We start from the raw sequence: 14,767 nt of genomic DNA on the forward strand, positions 1-14,767 counted from the left end.
GCTCACTGTCGAGTCCTTGATTGTAGGTAGATCTTGCTTTTTGTTGGAGCCCAGCCTTCTTCTTAAACCTTGTTCGCTGTTAAGAAACTTTTCTCTCTTGGGGTTCATGTATCTTCAGTTGATTCAGAGGTTTGTGAGAAAGAGATGGGAGCAGACAGGAGAGAGATCTTCTCAGTCCAGGAGCAAACTGCTTTTGGCCCAAAACATTTGTACAAATTCAAAAAACTCAGGTTGCTCGGCAGGTTAGTCTTGTGACTCGCTGGTCTGACCATGTCCGTTGGTCTATTTTGCCATCTTAGCAGGCAACCTGGAATGCGAGCTCCCCCACCTTCAACGTCTGGTGATCTAAAGTCCATTGTGGGTTGAATGTCAGAGAATGGCTGCTTTGTCCTTCCAAACACCATTTGTTAATGTGCAAATGTCTTTTCCAGCCGCGGCTGATCTATTCAACAAGTACTGCTTAACTCCAGTAACAGTTTAAAATCAATGTTCATGACAAGATCAATGTGCCTCATTCCTGGCAGGTGGGGGCCGAGCAAGACACCTCCACACCCAGTGGAATGAAATGCGAGTTGAGAAAAGCACATTTCATGAACAGGGTTGAGAACAAAAATGCAAGGTACGAAAAAAACAATGAATTTCTCTCATTCGTTTTCATTCATTCATAAATCCTAAAATTTATTAAAACTGTCTTATCTGCCAGGGAAAACTCATGGCCCCTTTTCGCCCTCCTAACTTCCTTCTAAAGTGTCCTCCTATATCCCTTATACTCCTTGAGGGACTTGGTTGATCCCAGCTGCCTATACCTGACATATGCCTCCTTCTTTGTCCTGACCAGACCCTCAATATCCCTTGTCAACCAAGGTTCCCTAAACTTGCCAGCCTTGCCCTTCCATCTAACAGGAACATGCCAGCCCTGCACTCTTCCTAGAGTTCTTTTAAAAGCCTCCCACTTGCCAGGCGTTCCTTTACCTGTAAACAGCCTCTCCCAATCAACTGTTCCTGCTGAGGTAATTTTTTTTCAAAAGAGTCAGTAGTGGGCAGGTCTATCCTCAACTCTCTTTCAGTGCTTTGCTAAGTCATGCAAAGGCTTTTGACTTCTGTCTGTGGGGGAGGATTATTTGCTAATCTCCCCTTTGTCCCAGAGGACACTCCTGCCCGCAGGTATTTGTGCAGACTCTAATGTACTCCCCTGTGACATTTCAACTAGGTGAGGCATCACCCTCACAGTTTCTCTGCCCCCTAGAGATCTTTCTTTGTCTCTGCAGCTTCCTGTAAGTGCTGTTAGCAACTCTGGTGGGGTGCTTCTCGTGTCTGAATTTACATAGGTGGATGCAATGTCTCATTTTCACATTTTTCGCGGTTGGTTGACCAGACAGTAGGGGTTTTCATACGGGATTCCTCCTGGACTTCCTTTAACCTGCCCTCTTAGCCACTTTTTCCCTTTCTCTGTCTAACCGTTTGCCATCTCTATGCCTGTCTGTTCCTTTTTGTTCTCGGTGGTGGTCCCTTACAGTTCACCAGTCCTCTGCTGGAGGTACCTCCTAACACCGGTACAGGACTTAGGGGTGCAGATTTCACTGGAGGTTGGGGTTTCCCATCAACCTGGCACATGTGACAACTCCTGCAGTACTCCACCACATCTTTGTGGAGTCTTGGCCAGTCAAACTGCAGTCTTATAAGGGCTTTGGTGTTTCGTCTACCAGCATGTACAGCCACTGTAATCTCGTGGGCTCTTCTTAATATTTCTCTCTGGTACCTCTGCAACACTACTAACTGGTGATCTACTCCCCACTCCAAGCTCTCAGGTCTGTGAGGAGAACTCCATTTCCTCATCAGTACCACATTCTTTCAATAGTAGCAATCAGGGACTCCCTCTGCTTCACTTTCAGACTGGGCAGCCTGTGCTAACTCTTGCAATACTGGGTCGGCTCATTGAGCCTCAGCTAGGGAAAATCCATTTAATTAATTCCGTGGGTCTCCTAACTTTCCAAAGAAAGTCTCAGACTGGCATACCTCAATGTCATCTGCCTGCAGTGTCAATGCAGTCTCGTCTAGGGGAGCTGGTTTGATCATGGCCTGATCCACTACACATGCCGGGGTCTGTCTCTTCCCACTGTCCTGTCTCTCTGACCTCTTGCGTTCTTTCTTTCACTACTGAGGGGGCTACCACCTTCACCCCCGCCAGATCATTACCTAGGAGCAGGTCAACCTTGTCCACAGGCAAACTGGGGACAATCCCTGTGGTCACCGGTCCTGAAACTAGGTCGCACTCCAGGTGCAACTGGTGAACAGCTACAGGCATGCGCTGCCCTCCAATACCATTCACCACCATTTGGTGTTTACTGCACTCTCTGGGACAAAGGTCAGACCTGTGTCCCTGCGAATCACTATGGGCTTACTTGGCCCACTAGAGGGGTATGGAGTTACTTTCCCTTCAAGCACAAAACCCTGATAACCTTCAGGAATCCTATTAAATTTTCCTGCACTTGCAGCCGTAAGTGTCCTGGGTCTCACCATTACTGCAGTTGAAGCCACAGCTTGTTCTGCTGTGCTTTCCATCAAGGTCCTGTCTTCACTGAGCAGGTGTGCCCTGATTAACCCTACTGGTGTTCCCCTTAGTTTCCAGCAGTCAGCCTTTAAATGCCCTGCTTTATTACAATGGAAGCACACAGATCTAAGGGTCTTAATGTTGCTCACAGTACCTTCCTTTTTGGCTAGAGGAGGGCCCCCTGTGTCTCTTGCTTGCCTTACTCTACTAGTACTGCTTGGGCTTCTATCACCTTCCCACCCTTTGTCCTTTTTGGATTTGTGGGGGTGACTAGGAAAGGTTGTCCCCTGGGATACTCATTGGCCAGAACCACCACTTGTCAGTCTCTCTGGACCCGCTGCTCCTCTACATGGGTCTTTATGGAGAGTGGGAGAGAGTGTTCAAATCCCTCTAACAGAATTACTTCTCTGAGATTCTCGTAGCTGAGCTGTACTTTAAGAGCCTACAGCCACTGGTCAAAAGCCAGCTGCTTGCTTCCTTCAAACTCCCGATAAGTTTGATTAGCTTGCTTCTTGATAGTTCTAAACTTTTGGCGATAGACTTCGGGTATTAATTCATATGGCCCGAGGATAGCATTTTTGGTCATTTCATAATTTGAACTCTCATCTGATCCCACACTGCTCAGCCATTTTCCTCAACTCCTCCATGGACAGTGCTTTTAACTTATCCCATGTTACTTCACCCTGTCTTGGAGAGCTACTAACTTCAGTTGCAGGCGTGTTAGTATTCAAGCACACACAACCACAAGAAGGGAACAATTTGGCTTCCCACTTCTAATTTCTCTCATTTGTCTGTGGGTCAATTCCGGACACTAGCACCCAAATTTCTGTTACGACCAGGTGAGAAAGAGGACTAGGTTTCCCTTTCAGCCTTCAGCTGATCTTACAGTAACAGGGTTTTAAACACGCCGTGACTTTAGCTCCCCATTGGTGAATCCTTGTTCACCGCTTTCCAATTATAAGGCAAAGAAACCAGCACAAACAGGCTTTCACAGGTTTAAAGAAGAAAAGGTAAACTTTATTAAACTTAAACTCTAACTTGGTTAACACCTATGGATACACGCTGCGCCCCACGCTAGCATGCATACGTGATCACACATGTAAATAGAGACAGAAAGGAGCAGGAAAAAAATAAAGTGGAAAGGTTTGAGGCAATATCTGATGAGTTGATTTTAGGGTTCTTCAAGCTCACTGTCGAGTTTTTGCTTTTCATTGGGGCCCAGTATTCTTCTTAAACCTTGTTCGCTGAAGGAGACTTTTCTCTCTTGGGGTTCATGTGTCTTGAGTGCATTCAGAGGCTTGTGAGAAAGAGATGGGAGCAGACGGGAGAGAGAAATCTTCTCAGTCCAGGAGCAAACTGCTTTCTGCCCAAACCGTTTGTAGAAATTCAAAAAACTCAGGTTGCCCAGCTGGTTAGTCATGTGACTAGCAGGTTTGACCATGTCCGTTTGTGTATTCGCCCATCCTAACAGTCAACCTGGAATGCGAGCTCCCCCACCTTCAATTTCTGGTGATCAAAAGTCCATTGTGGGTTGAATGTCAGGGACTGGCTGCTTTGTCCTTTCAAACACCATATGTTAATATGCAAATGTCTTTTCCGCCACGGCTGAGCTGTTCAACAAGTACTGCTTAACTCCAGTAACAGTTTAAAATCAATGTTCATGACAAAATCAATGTGCCCCGTTCTTGGCAGGTGAGGACCGAGCATGAAAATACATTCATCCATTTATATCACGTCATTCCTCCCTGCCCAAACTCACTGTCTTTGGCATGGCAGTGGTACACATGTGTCACTTTGTGAGAGGGACACCCAGGTTCAGTGGAGCCATGATACAAGGTGCCACTTAATTTTGTGGAGTGGAGATGATCGTTCATCCACTTTCGACACTGAACCCAGTCACGCCGGATGACCCCACGGCTATTGACCTCCTCTGCCACCTCCAGCCAGGCTGCCTTAGTCAGGCGGGAGGGCCTCTTCTTAGCATCGCTGGGGAAAAGGACCTCCCGCCTTGCCCGCACACCCTGGAGGAGAGTGAGTAGGGAGGCTTCACTGAACTGTGGGACCATCCTGGATTGCCCCTCTGCCATCTTTGGATTTTTGTCTGGTCCTTTAAGTGTACAGGTTATTCTGCAATGTAACTGCTCGAACTTCTGGCTGCAAGGTTTTTTTTCAGATTTTAAAACTAATGCAGGACTGGCTGCCCTTTAAATAGGGCCCCAGCACCTGTTTATCGTACGACCCAACACCGATCATTTCACCAGAAATCCCACCCCCCCCATGTCTTTTGGGGGTCTGCACATCACGAGAATGTTAATGAACCACCGCGCTCAAGACCAGCGGTGAGCTGGTAAAATGCAGCCCACTGTCACCCACTGTCTCCGAGCTCGAAACCTAACAAAGAGAGCTGTTAGATAACAGTTAAATCATAAGTAGGTGTGAATGGTCACCGTCCATCCCCATTGTGTAGCAATAGCTTTGACCTTCAAATCATTCTGGGTGGACAATAGAAGCTTTGATCAGCTGCAAATGAAAAATACTATCCTGAGTGCTTATAAGTTAGCACCAGGACCATATCACCAAAAGTTTAGGAACTCCCACAGAAAGGGCACTCAAACCCTCCTCAAATTTGAGAGAATTAATCAACTTGCCTTTGACCAGTGGGTGCGAGAGCTCAAAATTAACCACAAGGGATTAAGACAGGTAACCTGGTCTGGCCTACACGTCACTGCAGATCCACAGCAATGTGCTCAACTCTCAAATGCCCTCTGAGATGGTGTCGCAAGTCACTCAGTTTAAGGACAATTAGGGATGGGCAATAAATGCTGGCCTAGCCAGCGACTCCCACATCCATGAATGAATAATAAAAAATCCTGTGAGAGGATTTCAAAAACTGTCTTCTGTACAACCTGAAGACTCATGTGGAAGAGCAGAGGGTTTGAACAGCCAGGAATACTGCAACCCTCACTGCTGATTACGAGCTTACGCATAGACCCAGGAACACAGGCAAACCTTTACCTAATAACCCCCAGAAATTCAGACAAGACAGAAAAGGGGAATACGATAGGAGATGGCAGAGCCAGGAGAAAGAAACTTGGAATGAGAGTGTGAGATATCCCTCCCCCCCACCACCCCTGCCCCGCAGCCCCCAAGTCAGAAGAGAAGGCACAGGGAGCAGGACTGACAGCTGAAGACCTGTGTGTTCCCATTGCAGTAAAACAGAATACACAGGGTCAGACTGCTGGAAACTCAAGGGAAAGTCCGTCATCTTCATAGGGATCCACAAAGGTAGCCCTGAGAAGGATACCCCTGTGGGTGGTATAGCAGATCAGACTGTGGCCCTAGCTCCAGAAATTGACCCCTCTATCAGTACTGCCTTATGCATGGTAGAACTGGACAAAATCCCTGAAAGTTACTGGAGTTTTGTCCTCCAGGGAACAGTATCCCTATATCTCCCTATGGAAATGAGCAAGTCCATCTTACTGTTCAGGGATACCAGGGTCACTCATTCCCTGATGTTGGAAAAAGACCTGAAACTTCTCCCAGAATGCTCCATGAATGCCGTGGCCCTAGTCAATGGTATTGGAGGAGGATACATGTCCATTCCTCTCTATTGGTTTCACTTACAATGTGACCTAGTCTCTAGACCAGTCACTGTAGGGATTGTCCCTGAGCTGTCGGTGGCTGGGATAGATTTCCTGCTGGGTAATAATTTGACTAGCAGTAAGGTGGTAACAACCCCCATAATCCTAGACCACCTGAGTGAGAAGAGAGAAACAGAGCAGTTACAGGAGGAGGTCCTGGGGATCTTATAAGACTGTGTACTGAGCCAATCCCAAACCAGGCAGACAAGTTTAAATAATGGGAAGCCAGGAACTCAGTTAAATGAGCCGGAAGTCTGGCTGGCTGAGAGCTTCTTTGTGAACCTGAATGAAGGAAAGGAGGTCCTCAGCCTAGCCTCCTTATTTAAGACTCAGCCGGCAGACCCTACCCTAAAGTACTTGGCGCAGAATGCCTGCTCCGAGACAGAATCCATCCTGGTCCCAGAATGCTATTACCTGAGAGATGGGGTAGTAATGCCAAAGTGGAGATTCCCTGGGAGACTGGTCGAAGAGGAGTGGACAGTGCTCCACCACATTGTAGCGCCCCCAGAGTACTGCAAGGAAATCTGACAAATTGTCCGTGTCCTTCCAATGACTGTGGGTGTCCACCAGACCCAGCCTGAATAAGTGGTCATTTTTACTGGCCTCACCTCCGATGTCTGATCATGTCTGATGTGGCCGAGTTCTGCAAGACCTATCACACTTGTTAGTCTGCGGGAAAGCCACAGTCCACAATTAAACCTGCCCCAATCAAACCAATACTGGCATTTGGTGAACCCTTTAACAGAATCCTGATAGACTGTGTAGGACCCTCAGCCAGAACCAGGTCAGGCTATCAGTACCACCTTACGATAATGGACCTGGTCACCTGATACCGTGAGGCCACCCCCCTCAAGAAAATCACAACCAAGACGTATTTGATCCAGTTCTTTACCCCGTATGGCCTGTCAAGCGAGATCCAATTAGATCAGGGAATGAATTTCATGCCCCATGTGTTCCAGGAGGTTGTCCACTGCCGAGGTATAATACAGTTAAAATCCTCAGCCTCCCACCCACAGACCCAAGGAGTGCTAGAACGGTATCATCAGACCCTCAGAACCATGATTTGAACATCCTGCCTTGAATACCCTCACGAATTGGATAAGGGATTAGGATTCTTGCTGTTCACCACAAGCGATTCACCTAATGAATCCACAGGCTTCAGCCCATATGAATTAATTTACAGGCATGAGGTGCGAGGCCCCCTGAAGCCAGTAAAAGATAAATTTCTGGAGCTACGAGAGGAAGCCTCACGATTAGATATGTGTCCACATTCCGTGAATGGATCTTTAACACCTGTGCTGTGGCCAAAGAGCATTTAAAAGACTCGCAGCAAATCATGAAGAAGCAGGTAAACCGACAGACTGAGACTTAAACTCTCCAGCAAAGAGATCAGGTGCTGTTACCACTACCAAGTCATCCCTTTAGAGCAAAATTTAGTGTCTCGTGCAGTGTGACCAAAAGGATCAGTGAGATAAATTATCGGATTCACACCCCAGACTGGAGAAAGAAACACCAGTTATACCACCTTAAAATGTTAAAAAATATTATAGCTGAGAACCCAGCCAACCAGTCAGGGTTTGTCAGAAGGTGGGGATAGAAGAGAACAGCAGTGTCAGTAAGGACGGGATAGACGAGGAAGAGGGACTAGAAAACTGACAGGTTGAACCCCCGAATGTACAACTGGCAAACACAAAGATTGTGGAGGATTTAAACATCATGATGACCTATTTAACTGACGACCAGAAGGAAGACATAACCAGCCTGCACAGGGAGTTTAAAGAAATGTCTAGTGACCAACCGAGATGTTCCTCACTGACAGTTCATGGTGTGGATGTTGTAATGTGTTTGCAGAAAGTGTGTTTGTATTTCTCTTGCTTTATCAAGAAAGAAATGTAAAAAAAGATGATATTCCATTCTTTTTCTATGTGGTGGAGGTGTGTCATACCCAGTAAAGATATGGCCTATTCATAACTTTAAACATGAACTGGATTCCACATAGAACCTTCTGGAACTGAATTGTCTTTTAAATGAACCACAATGGACATAACAAGTCTACACAAGATGGCTGCCAAGAGTCAGGTGACTTTTGCAATTTCAGCCTGGACTCAAAGTTATCTCCAGCCTCCGGAAAGTTCCTAATTGAATGGCCATGGATGGAGTGCCTCCCTTTAATGGACATAACAAAGACAAAACCATTTGTGGAATTCACACCTCCGATTGTTTGTGGTCTGACCCAAAACTCAATATCTATGAAATCATTGTCTCTGAGCTCGAAACTTAACAAAGAGAGCGATAAGAAAACAGTTAAATCATAAGTAGGTGTGAAATAGTCACCGTCCCTCCCCATTGTGTAGCAATGGCTTCGACCTTCAAATCATTCTGGGTGGACAATAGAAACATTGTTCAGGTGGTCACCTGACTGAAACTCATCACAAATAATAAATCTTATTATTCCAAGCACCAGGGAGAAACTGGTCATTCTACAAACAACAACTGGAGAGACAGCAACAAAGGCAGAACACCTTTCCCTTAAAACTGGAGGCTGTAACATCCTAAGGTCTCCAAGCCTGTTCCTTTTCAAGTTCACCAGTCCAGAAAACTGACCTCCGAGTGATGAGACTACAAGAAACTAACTTCATGACCTGCTGAAAATCCACCTCTTCGAGAGAAACTGGCATCGACTTTGATTTACTACTCAGGCTATCGAATCCCCCTAACTGCATTTCAGGATTGAAAACTCCTTCATCACCAGGACCGTTATGCATCCCTTTTCCCGAGGATGAGGCAAATCATGTGACTCAAGAACTAATCCTTCGTTGGCAATTTGTAAAAGTGCACTATCCTCTTTAAAGGCTTCCTTTCTCGAGTGTGTGTGAGTGGTGAGTGAGTGACATTGCGTTCGAGTTTCGATGAGCACATGTGAATAAAAACGATCCTCTTTAGATAAATCTACAAAAAGCATTGTGCTGGTTATTTAAGTTGGTCATACACTGGGGGATTAAGCAACACAACATTCTTATTGTCAAAACACACTGATTATGAACAGTAAAGGGAAGGGAACTGGAGTTTCAGTTCTCTCTCAATCCTGTCAGTAACAAAGACATTTCAGGTAGAAAGTGGGGAGATATTTAATAATAAAAGAGATGGTAAACTCTCTGATTTGGAAGGATTGCATCCATATAGACTAAAAAACTAAGGAAAGAGATCAACATTACATTCTGATGCGTTAAGAGTAACTATACTCAGAATAAGAAACGTCATTATACAGAGGATTAGAATGCTGTAACAGTGCTGTCCTGCTGGTTAACTGTCAGTAAGTAGTTAACATCTGTTTCTGTTGGAGCAGTTCAATGGGAGACAGAGCAATATCAATACATTTCACTTTATACACTTATTACCAAACATCAGCAAAAAACAGTTTGCAATCAATTACATTGTTAAAACACAGAGGCAGCTTCATGGAATGGAGAGATCAGATACCTGAAACAATGATTTCAAAATAGAACTGGGTTGTACAATTGTACTCAGTACAATTCCACAGTGACAGATACTCCCAGTAATACATGGTCACTGGGATCAGGTGTTCCACTCGGTTAGTGACCCACACTCAGTTTGATTTTACACTTGCTGATGCTCCCACTAATACCTTCACTCAGAGAGTTGCCTTCATTGAGGTCTAATTCAACATTACACAATATTCCACTAAATGCAATAACTTGATAATTCAGAGATCCTGTTAGTTACAAACAGAAGTTTATTATCAGCTGCAACAATGGAATAAAACTGCAGAGATAATTGAGGATATTTGACATTAGGAAATGATATCACTGATCGGGTGTCTGTATAACAGTGACCACTAGATCAGCATTTAACATTATCAGTCACAGAGTAAAACCAGAGACCAGCTCACACACACATTTACATAACTTCAATGGTAATAGTCACTTACCAGGAACACCAATGACAGCAAGAATTGGGTAATATATTTTCTCAAAGCTGTCAATTGGAAGATACATTTTCTGTGAAGTGATGTGTCTCTTCGTGCTGCAGGCAATCTCTCTGTATTAAACTCTGAGGTGACACATTTCCAGAGACTGTCATTTATACCCTGTGGGATCTCCCCAGGGATATTGACGTTGTCACATTATTCAAAGTGTTTTTCAAAATTGAACAAACAGATTGCGACATCGACTTCTGTCTGTGTTGTGATAGAATATATTTATTTCTGAGATTGAATTGGAAAACTCCAAAAACTGGACAATTCTGATCACATTAATTAACTAATGAAAATTCAAAGCTGTATTCTCCCAGCAGTGAGGTTGTTCTTTCAAACACCATCAGTCCCATCTCGAGATCTCATGTTGTTTCAGTGATGTCCTTCATTCGACTGTGGTTTGGATGGTGAAGAGCAGATTGTGGCCTCATTCATCTGGGCCTTGAGCAGCAGGCTCTCATTGTAAAGCACAGAGAACTGGGAATGCGGGCAGTGAAAATCTAGGGAGTCCTTCACCATCTCACTGGCAAGAGTCTTCAGCTGTTCCTGGGGAGGGAAGAGTGGGGAGGAGACACAGGACCAGGACAGAGTTAACCAGAGAGAGAGATTCACTGCCCCACACCATGTCTGACCAATCAGAGTAAACACAGGAACCGGAGGAGGCCATTCAGTCCCTTCGAGGCTGTTCTGATTTTTGCTGGAATTTGCAGATGTGCCTTGAGGAAATTGGGGAATGGATGAGAGTTTTAAACCAAAAGAGTGTCTGTCAGCTGGGAGTAGGGGCAGTGGAATCTTTTACCTCCATCTGAGAGAGTAAATGTCTCATACAAAAAACGGCACCTCTGACAGATCAACATTCCCTCATTACTGCCCCTCCAACAGTGCAGCACTCCCTCAGTACTGACCCTCTGACAGTGCAGCATTCCCTCAGTACTGATCCTCTGACAGTGCAGCACTCCCTCAGTAATGACCCTCTGACAGTGCAGCACTCCCTCAGTACTGCTCCTCTGATCGTGCAGACCTCCCTCAGTACTGACCCTCTGACAGTGCAGCACTCCCTCAGTACTGATCTGCCCACAGTACAGCACTCCTTCAGTGCTCGACCTCTGTCAGTAAATCTGAAACCAATGACTTTTGGACACAAGTCTTTGGAGGTGGCAGAACAGATTGAGAGGGCTGATTAGAAATGTGCACTGGATTCAGGGATTTATTAATTGAGGTGAATCCTACAAAAACATGGAAATAACACAAAACCTTTTGAAAACACTGGTTAGATCCAGGCTGGAGTATTGGGACCAGGGATGAGGGAGTTCAGTTAATGTGGAGAGACTGAAGAAGCTGGGATTGTTCTCCTCAGAGCAGAGAAGGTTAAGAGAGATTTAATCGAAATGTTCAAAATCGTGAAAAGTTTTGAGAAAGTAAATAAGAATACATTGTTTCTTCAGGAGGGTCGGTAACCAGAGAGACACAGATTGAAGATAATCGTTAAAAGAACCAGAGGGGGAGATGAGGAGAAATGTTTTTACACAGAGAGTTGTTGTGATCTGGAATGTTCTGCCTGAAAGGGCTGTGGAAGCAGATTCAATAATAACTTTCAAAAGGGGAACTGGATAAATCCGTGAAGGGGATGAATTGACAGGGCACTGGGGGAAAGAGCAGTGGGAGTGTGAGACTAACTGGATAGCTATTTCAAAGAGCCAGCACAGGCTTGCTGGGCTGAATGGCCTCCGGTGCTGTATGATTGTGTGTTTGGGTGTATTATTCAGAGTGAGAGAGAGCTCTGGGTTCAGAGTGACAAACCCAGGGCAGTGACTGGGGAAGGACTCACTTCCCAGTGACACACTTGAAGGATCCAGTGAGATCGGCAGAGGTGGGGATTAAAGTGAGGGTTTCCCATGTGAACGTCTTCAGAATCACCGAACCCGCACGTCCACTGGACAAACCGTGAAACCACTCACTCCGCGCACGGTCTCACTATCCCGCAGCATCCGCCATGAGGAATAACTTCTTTGTGTTGATGGTCACAGTCCCACCGGACATATTACTATCCACGGTAAACCTTGTAACCTTTCAATATCACCTGGAGAAGAACAGAGAGAGAGACAGAGAGTCACAATAACCCCATGATGTACCTGTCCTGGGAGTGTTTGAGGGACAGTATGGAGGGAGCTTGACTTTAATCGAACCTGTTATTTTTTAATGAAAATTAATAAATTAATAAAACAAAACTCAAATTAAAATGCAATTTTCAGCATCTATGACACACTCTAGTCCCTGCAGTGCCCACTGTTCGCAGAAGACCTCAAGCGAATCGCCAGAAACCGCATGCTCCTTCTCCAGGGACACCCGGACATGAACGTAACATCAGAAGAGGGGCAGGTGATCAGGGTGGATGGACCCCATTGATGGCCTGCAGCCTGGACCTGTGACCAGGCCCAGGACCAGGCTGACAAGGAGATCCTCCTCCCGGCCCACCCTCCTCCGCATAAGGTGCCCAAAGATCAGGAGTGTGGGGCTAAAGTGCAACCAAAACATAAGGAGCAGCCCTTTTAAATATTCAAACAGGGGCTGCAACCTCACACACTCCATATACACATGCAACACGGACTCATCCAGGTCGTAGAAATTACAGGCGACCTGGGAGTCTGTGAACTGACTTAAAGGTCTATTGCTCGTAACAGCCCTGTGCAGCACCCTTCATCCCAGGTCCCTGATGTAAAGGAGGAGGATTCCCACATAGAGAGACATCCACCGGGGTTTCCCCTCACTGCCAGATGACAACACGGAACGCCACGGCGTGTCCGGGCTCAGACGGGAACGAGGAAGTGGAGAGTGTGCAGGAGCAGCCTGTACAGGAAATCCCTCCGTGTGGTGTGGAATGTCACGGAGGGCATTTCTGAGAAGTGGTTCAGCTTGTGTGGGACTGGCTCCCGAGGAGGATTTCTGGGCCTGGGTTCAATGAGCAATTCCGGCTGAGCATTCCCGAGCCCCCTCATCATCCACAGTGTGGGACATCCAGAAGATTTGGCTACACCTCCACCTGTTGGTCTGTCCCAGAACTGGCTGCCCAGACAGCCAGGGCCCTCTCTTCCGCCGGCGGGGGCGCACCCTGACAGGAGGCAACCATGTTCCAGACTCTGAATAGATCCCGGTAATAGACAGGCAACTCCCTCAGAGAGGCACAGCTCACATTCGCCGTTGGGAGCTGCCTGTCATCTTGAAGGCAGTGCCACTGGCAGAGAAAATACATCACCAGTGCACACCATCTGGGAATATGCTCAACGTACAAGTATCTCCGCAGGGTCAAAGGCAGAGAGTCGCAGCCTGGGTGCAGACGAACACCAGCGACAAGCCACCCTCCTCAAATGTGAGTTTCAGGACCACGATAGAGATCCAGTGTTTCCCCCTGCCCCCGAAGAAATCGATGAGTTTCTTCTGGATCTTGGTGGCAAATGTAGGGAGCGGTACCAAAGTGACCAACCAGTATCACAGCATCGAGGCCACCAGTTGGGTTTATGACAGCTCTCGGCCCCTGTAGTAAATCATTCAGAGCAGTCTTGTCCAGCGCCTCAGCAGAGTGGTGACTTTCGCCTCCAGCCCTGCCAGTTTGCCATCTAGGATTCCTCAGCAGGCTCAGTTGGATTCCCAGATAGAGAAGGTACGTGGTGCTGCACTCAAAAGCTGTTAACTCCTCTGGCAGGGAGCACATCCACCACTGACCCACCATGAGTCCAGAACATTTCTCCCAATTGATCCTCGTGGAGGACGCAGCATAAAAGATCTCTGGCACTTGTGCATCCTCCGCAAGTCCACAGGATCTGTCACCATGAGGAGTACGTCATCGGCGTAAGTCGAAAGGACGACCCACTTGCCCGGCCCAAGCAGAGACAAACTTGACAACCTCCTGCGAAGCAGGCACAGGAATGGTTCCACGCAGATGGTGTATAATTGGCCATCCCTGACGCACTCTTCTCCCAAAGCGAAGGGGTGGGATCAGGGATCAGTTAACTTTGATCAAACACTCTGCGATGGTGTATAAAATTTGGACCCAGGCCACAAAATGCAGCATGATTCTGAACGTGTGCAGAGCCCTGAAAAGATATTTCAGATCCATCTTGTTGAAAGGCTTCTTCTGATCGAGGAAGAGAAAGGCGATCGACAGACCAGTCTTCTGGGAAAGATGGATCAAGTTCTGGACCAGGTGGATGGTGTCCTGGATGGACCAGTCCAGGATGGTAGGACTAGTTGGAGTGGATCATGTGTGCCAGCACGGAGCCCAGGTGGATAAACATAGCCCAGGCAAAGATCTTACAATCCGTGCTGAGGAGGGAGACTGGACGCCAGTTATTAAGCAAGTGGAGATGGCCCATCTTCGGCAGAAGGTCGATGACCACCGTGCGCCACAAGAGGGGATCTTCCCGATCGCCAGCCTTTCCGCCAGGACCTGTGCTTATTCACCCTGCCCTGATGTCCCAGAACATCATGAAGAACTCCACGGTTAGCTCATCCAGTCCTGGGGATTTGAGCCGAGAGCTGGTGGAGGACGCCGGTCAGCTCTGCCAATGTGAGCGGAGCCTCCAA

The 14,767-nt window shown here is 46.8% G+C and overlaps 1 long non-coding RNA gene across 2 annotated transcripts in view; it reads left to right on the forward strand.

The window, feature by feature from the left end:
* The window catches only part of LOC137346249 (uncharacterized), a 381,277-nt gene that overhangs the window by 213,731 nt on the left and 152,779 nt on the right, over positions 1-14,767 (forward strand). The gene's annotated exons all lie outside the window — the stretch shown is intronic.

The sequence above is a fragment of the Heterodontus francisci genome, chromosome 29 (assembly GCF_036365525.1).
Source record: "Heterodontus francisci isolate sHetFra1 chromosome 29, sHetFra1.hap1, whole genome shotgun sequence".
Lineage (NCBI taxonomy): Eukaryota > Metazoa > Chordata > Chondrichthyes > Heterodontiformes > Heterodontidae > Heterodontus > Heterodontus francisci.